Consider the following 5,559-nt stretch of genomic DNA (forward strand, 5'->3'; position numbering starts at 1 on the left):
CATTTCTTATGAGCCCTCTACACCCAGCTTGTTTGGTACTTCCCTTCATAGCACTATCTGTATTAAGAGTCACCCAACCTTGTGGTGGATAATTCCATTTGATATTTATCACTTCCTTTCTCTTGAAATACTGTTTCTTCTGACTACGCTCAAAAGCCTCCCTCATGTCATTGACATTTTTTAAAACTTCCATATGTGGGTTCGGTGGTCTTCTATAGCCCGCTTCATGAATTTCTTTGTTTCTCCATACCCATAATTTCATGCAATTTGTGAAGAATACATCCTTTCAGCTTTGATTGGGGCGCTTGCTTAGATTTTCTATCATGTTCAACTCCAACCGATCCCTCAAATTATATCGAAAAAATCTTGTATCATCTCTGGTTTGATGAGTTGTGCCCAGATCGTGGATGCGCTCGGGCAGTCTCTTAGGGCATGAATGGTGTCTTCTTGGTGTTCCCCGCAAAGTTGGCACGTTCCTCCCCCTCCGAAAATTCTGGCTTTCCTTTGATTTGTGAAGAGTCTGTTGTGCAAAACTCTCCACATGAAGACTTTCGATTTCTGTGGCCCTTGCCACTTCCAGATCCTGGTCCAGTTTGTTGTCGACGATGGGCTCCAATTTGCTAAGGCTTTGTAAGTAGAGGCAACCGAGAAGTCGCCATCCTCTGTGTGCCTCCAACCCAATCTATCCTCCCCGTTCTCTACTTTCGGTGGTGGGAGAGCAAAGATTTTCATGGTAATTTCTTCAGGTAGGTTGCTCCTAATCTTGTCTCTGTTCCAATCTCCATTTTCATTTCCCCATTCCCAGACCGGATTGTTTAAATCGGGTATGCTCTGTGTTGTGTGTTCTAACAGATTGTTCACTCCTTCAACCCATTGGTCTATCCAGAATAACGTTGAGAGGCCATCCCCAATGTACTTGATGGTGTGCTTCAAGAATTCTGGCCACAGTTTTACCAGCTCCTTCCAGAGGTGAGAGTCTCCTTTTTTTACTGTTGGTGTGTTGATAAGTTGATTGCTATTACAATATTTCTGGTAGAATACCTTTGTCCAAAGAGTGTTAGGGTGTTCTTTTAGTTACCATAGTATCTTTAGAAGGAATGCATCATTCATAAGGTGTAATTTTCTAAAACCCAATCCTCCTTCGTGTTTTGGGGAGCAAATAGTTTTCCAACTCACTGCATGTAATCATATTCTATTTTCCTCGTCTCCCCTTATAAAGCCTTGTTGAATTTTTTCTATGTCTTCGCAAATAGTTTTGGGGATTCTTTCATGTTGCATGTCAAAGTTGATGCAAGGGCTAATAACAGATTGTGCTAGGGTTATTCTTCTAGCTAGTGACAGACACTTGCTCTTCCAACCCTTCAGCTTGCCTTGAACCCTTTCCAAAACGGCTCTGAAGTTTTCTTTTTCTACTCTGTTGTTGTTTATCATGGCTCCAATATATCTTCCTAGCGCATTGTTTTCCTTAAAATCGCATCTTCTGGTAATTCTCTGATATCCTTTGGGGTATTTCTGGAAAATACTATAGAGGATTTGTTGGAGTTCACTTTGAGTCTTGCTGCTCTACAAAAAGTATTTAGCATTTCCTTGACTAATTCCAATTGTTGAGTTGTTGCCTCTGTAAAAATAAGTAAATCATCAGCGAACATTAGGTGAGAAATAACCAAAATATCTCTTCCTATTTTCATAGGCTGCCACGCTTCTCTTTCCACTTCTTGTTCAATGTATTGCGAAAGTTTATCCATACAAATGACAAAAAGGTAAGGGGATATGGGATCCCCTTGTCTAATTCCTCTGGTGGGGGTGAAGCTATCGATTTTACTCCCATTCCAAAGAATGTTATAGCTCAACGATTCTACTCCTTCCATAATTAGCTTAACTATTTTTGTGGGGAGTTTGAAATCCTATAGCCTTTCTTTCATAAACTTCCAATTTATTCTATCGTAAGCCTTTTCAAAGTCTATCTTCATTGCCATGTAGCTCTTTTTCCCTCTTAGCTTCTTCATTGAGTGCATGAGCTCTTTTGCAATTAGGATGTTGTCCTGAATTTTTCTGTTGGGAATAAAACTTGATTGATGTGGGCTGATTCTAGTGTCAAGATGTGGTTTGATTCTTTGCACAATGATTTTGGTTAGGATCTTGAGCCTGGCGTTGCAAAGAGCGATGGGTCTGAATTGAGAAACAAACTCTGGATGTTTTGTTTTTGGTATAAGAACAATGATGGTAGAATTAGACTCTTTTATGTTTTGTGTGTTGCTCCACGCAAATTGAATCTTTGAGGGTTTCCCAGTTGTTTTTGAAGAAAAAGGCTGGGTATCCATCCTCTCCTGGTGCTTTGATTGACCCAATGCTAAAAAGCGCCTTCTTAATCTCTTGATTTGTTGGGATTCTTTCCATAGCCCTGCAATCAATATGATCTAAGTCAGGTAGTGTGTTATTTTCAAGGATCAAAGGATAGGTATTTACCTCTTCTTGATATAGGTTTTGAAAGAAGCAAGTGATGTGGTCTTTGAGTTGTTGTTTATCTTCCATCTAGTTACCATTGTTGTCCCTCAGCTTTATAATCTTATTTTTTCTTCTTCTAATAACCGTCTTGGTGTGATAAAACTTTGTGTTTCTATCCCCCTCAACTGTCCATTGTTCTCTTGATTTCTGTAACCAAAATGCCTCCTCTTTGTCTAGGATGTCATTTAACTCCTTGTTCAAAGAGTCTTCTAAGTTGTCTAGAAAAGGATTTCTTCCATAACTTTGGCATCGCTGAATCCCTGAAAGTCTATTGAGAATTCTCCTCTTGTTTCTAAAGATGTTACCGAAAGTGTCTTTATTCCACTTGACAAGCTTTTCTTTAAGATTGTTGAGGTTCTTCGGTAGCCTTTCTTCTGCTTTCCAATTATGCTCCACTAAGGGTTTGAAGTCTGGATGCATAGTCCACATCATTTCAAATCTAAAAGACCTTCTATTTTTGTTAGTGGGGTTCCCTTCATCAGTTATTAAGAGTGGGTGATGGTCAGAGTTTGTTCTTGGTAGGATCTTAACCAAAGCTTCATGAAATTTAGTTCTCCATTGTGGATTTGAGAGAGCTCTATCAAGCCTTTTGAAAACTCTATCATATCCATTCCAAATGGGACCTCTCCATGTGAATCTGGACCCAACGAACCCCAGATCTATTAATCCACATCTATTTATCCAGGAATTAAAGGATTTGTAGGCTCTTTGGTCAATGGGGTTCCCTCCTTTCTTTTCTGAATCTTCCTTGATTTCGTTGAAATCCCCAATCAAGAGCCAAGGTGATGTCATGTTGTTAGCTATTATCTCGAGAATAGGCCATAGGAGACTTCTTACTGGAGGTTGGGGGCTTGCATACACCGCCATTAAGAACCAAGAGTCCCTACTGTTGGTTTCAATTTTTGTGTGAATATATTGGTTGTTGGATTCCATAATCGTTATATTGATGTCACTTCTATTCCATCCAATCCAAATACCACCTGCGTAGCCTTGTGCTTCCTCAATGATGAAGTTGTTGAAACCTAATTTTCTAATTATACTTTTGGCTTTGTCTCCACTGGTCTTAGTTTCCATAAGAATGGTTATATCTGGTCTATTCTGCCTTATAATCTCTTTGAAGGTGCGCTTAAAGGTTCCGCTAGCCACACCTCTAACGTTCCAAGATAATATAATCATTAAGAAAGGTTGGTTCTTAGTTTAACTGCATTTCTGCAGCCTCCATCTCCTCTGGCTCCTTTAGATTAGGAATAGTAAAATCCACATCCTTTACCAGGTTGGTGATTTCTCTTTGCATATCTGTTTCCATTTGGTCGATCTGAGCTTCTCTTAGTTCTCTGGGGTCTACTGGCTTTGCCTCTTTGGGTTGAGCCTGGTCTTAGATCTCCATGATGTCTTCTTGGTTTTCTAGAGATTGAGAGTCATCATTTTCTGCATTCCAATTTTCTCTGTTTGTGCTTCCTTTAGTTTTTTGAAATCGTGACCTGCTATTCTCTTGAGTGTTGCTTATCTTTTTGGTGTTCTGATGTGTGCCTTCTTGGATGCTCTTCAGTTGTTGTATCTGCTCTTTTTCTATCTTTTTTGTTTTCTCTTTGTTGTTTTTCTCTATGTATGTGGCTGATTGTTGTGCTGTGTTTTTGCTTTTGTGGTTCCTTCCTTGTTTTGAAGTAGTTACTGTATTATGGTCTCTTTGTGTGTTTTCCTCCTTCTGTGCTTCCTTGTCATTCTTCGTTACTTCTACTTCAAGTGTACTGAATCTGGATTTATTCATTTTTAAAATCTCCTTTTCTTTGCTATTACTGGTTCCAGCTCCATTTTTTCCTTCTTCTTTCTTGTTTCTTTTTTGCCTTTGAATGACCATCCATGGTCCGTAGTTGTTGTTATCTTGTTGAACGATTTCCTTCCCTTTTTTGGAAGTCTCTGGCTCATCTTTCCTTTTCTCAAACCTAATGGTCTTCTCTGCCACTATATTTTCTTCTAGGTTAGCCTTATCTCCTTCTTGGTATTGTTCTTTGGCCTCTTGCTCCTTTAAGCTTTTCCATATTTGACAAATTTTTGCTCATGATCAATTCTTCCGCAAGTAAAGTAGATTTGATAGATTCCTTCATATTCTACTTGATACATTTTGCCATTGACCATGTATTTTCCCATCAAAGGCTTAGTTAGATCAACCTCCACACAAAGTCTAGCAAATTTATCTCTACATAAGTGTGATGTGTTATAATCAACTTTGCAAGTTCTTCCAATGGGATCCCCTATTTTTCTTAAAATTTTATCATTGTAGAGCTCTATAGGAAGTCCCGGTAATCTGATCCATGCGGTAATTTTGTCTATAGATGTCAGGAGGGGATTAAAATGGGTTCCCAGAGTCTGACCGCGAGGTAATGGTCGTAGATCTTCCATGGTCCCTCCAATAGAGCATGATCTAAATCCTCTTCTGCATAGAACTTGACCAAGTAGAATTCATTACCCAGGTCTATGACGTCCAGGTCTCCAAATCTACCCCACATTGTCTATATTCTCCTTTTCATGATAGCATAGCTAATTTTCCTTCCCAAAAGTTTTACAATCAAGGATTTCCACCAAGGCTCCCATAGTTTTTTCTTTGCACTTTCATTGATCACGATGTTGAAAAGGTCGTCTCCCATATCGACTACTTCTATCTCTGATTTTTCAGCTTTCTTTTGAATATCCTTTCCTTCATTTTCTTCTTCTATTTCTGGGATAATATCCTAGATATTGCCCATATCCTTCTCTTCAGATTTTTCATCATCTTCCATCGAATCTGGAGCGTGTACCACCCCCGTTACCATGTCTGCATAAGTTATGGTTCTTCCTATTTCTTCAATCTGTTCCATGCAATCTTCAACTCGCGGCACAAGAATTGTTGTCCCTGAGAAGCCTTCTCCTTTTTTTAACTTTCTTGTTGTTTCCTTGTTGCAGGTCTCGGTCTTGGGGCTGTGGGTCATGCTCATTTGGGGCCCTTTTCGGCCGTTCATTGCCGGCCATGAGCCTCTGGTTGCAGGCAAAAGACACGATTATATGAAGAGAGAAATG

The 5,559-nt window shown here is 39.5% G+C and overlaps 1 long non-coding RNA gene across 2 annotated transcripts; it reads left to right on the forward strand.

The window, feature by feature from the left end:
- LOC110270453 lies at nucleotides 376-5,559 on the forward strand. 2 transcript variants are annotated; one of them, XR_002359988.1, is made up of 3 exons: nucleotides 376-746; nucleotides 887-969; nucleotides 5,446-5,559. It is a non-coding gene; the product is annotated as an uncharacterized LOC110270453 (long non-coding RNA). The 2 variants fall into 2 exon arrangements; XR_002359989.1 differs by lacking the exons at nucleotides 376-746; nucleotides 887-969 and adding an exon at nucleotides 4,243-5,331.

This window comes from Arachis ipaensis, chromosome B03, assembly GCF_000816755.2.
Source record: "Arachis ipaensis cultivar K30076 chromosome B03, Araip1.1, whole genome shotgun sequence".
In the NCBI taxonomy this organism is placed as follows: domain Eukaryota; kingdom Viridiplantae; phylum Streptophyta; class Magnoliopsida; order Fabales; family Fabaceae; genus Arachis; species Arachis ipaensis.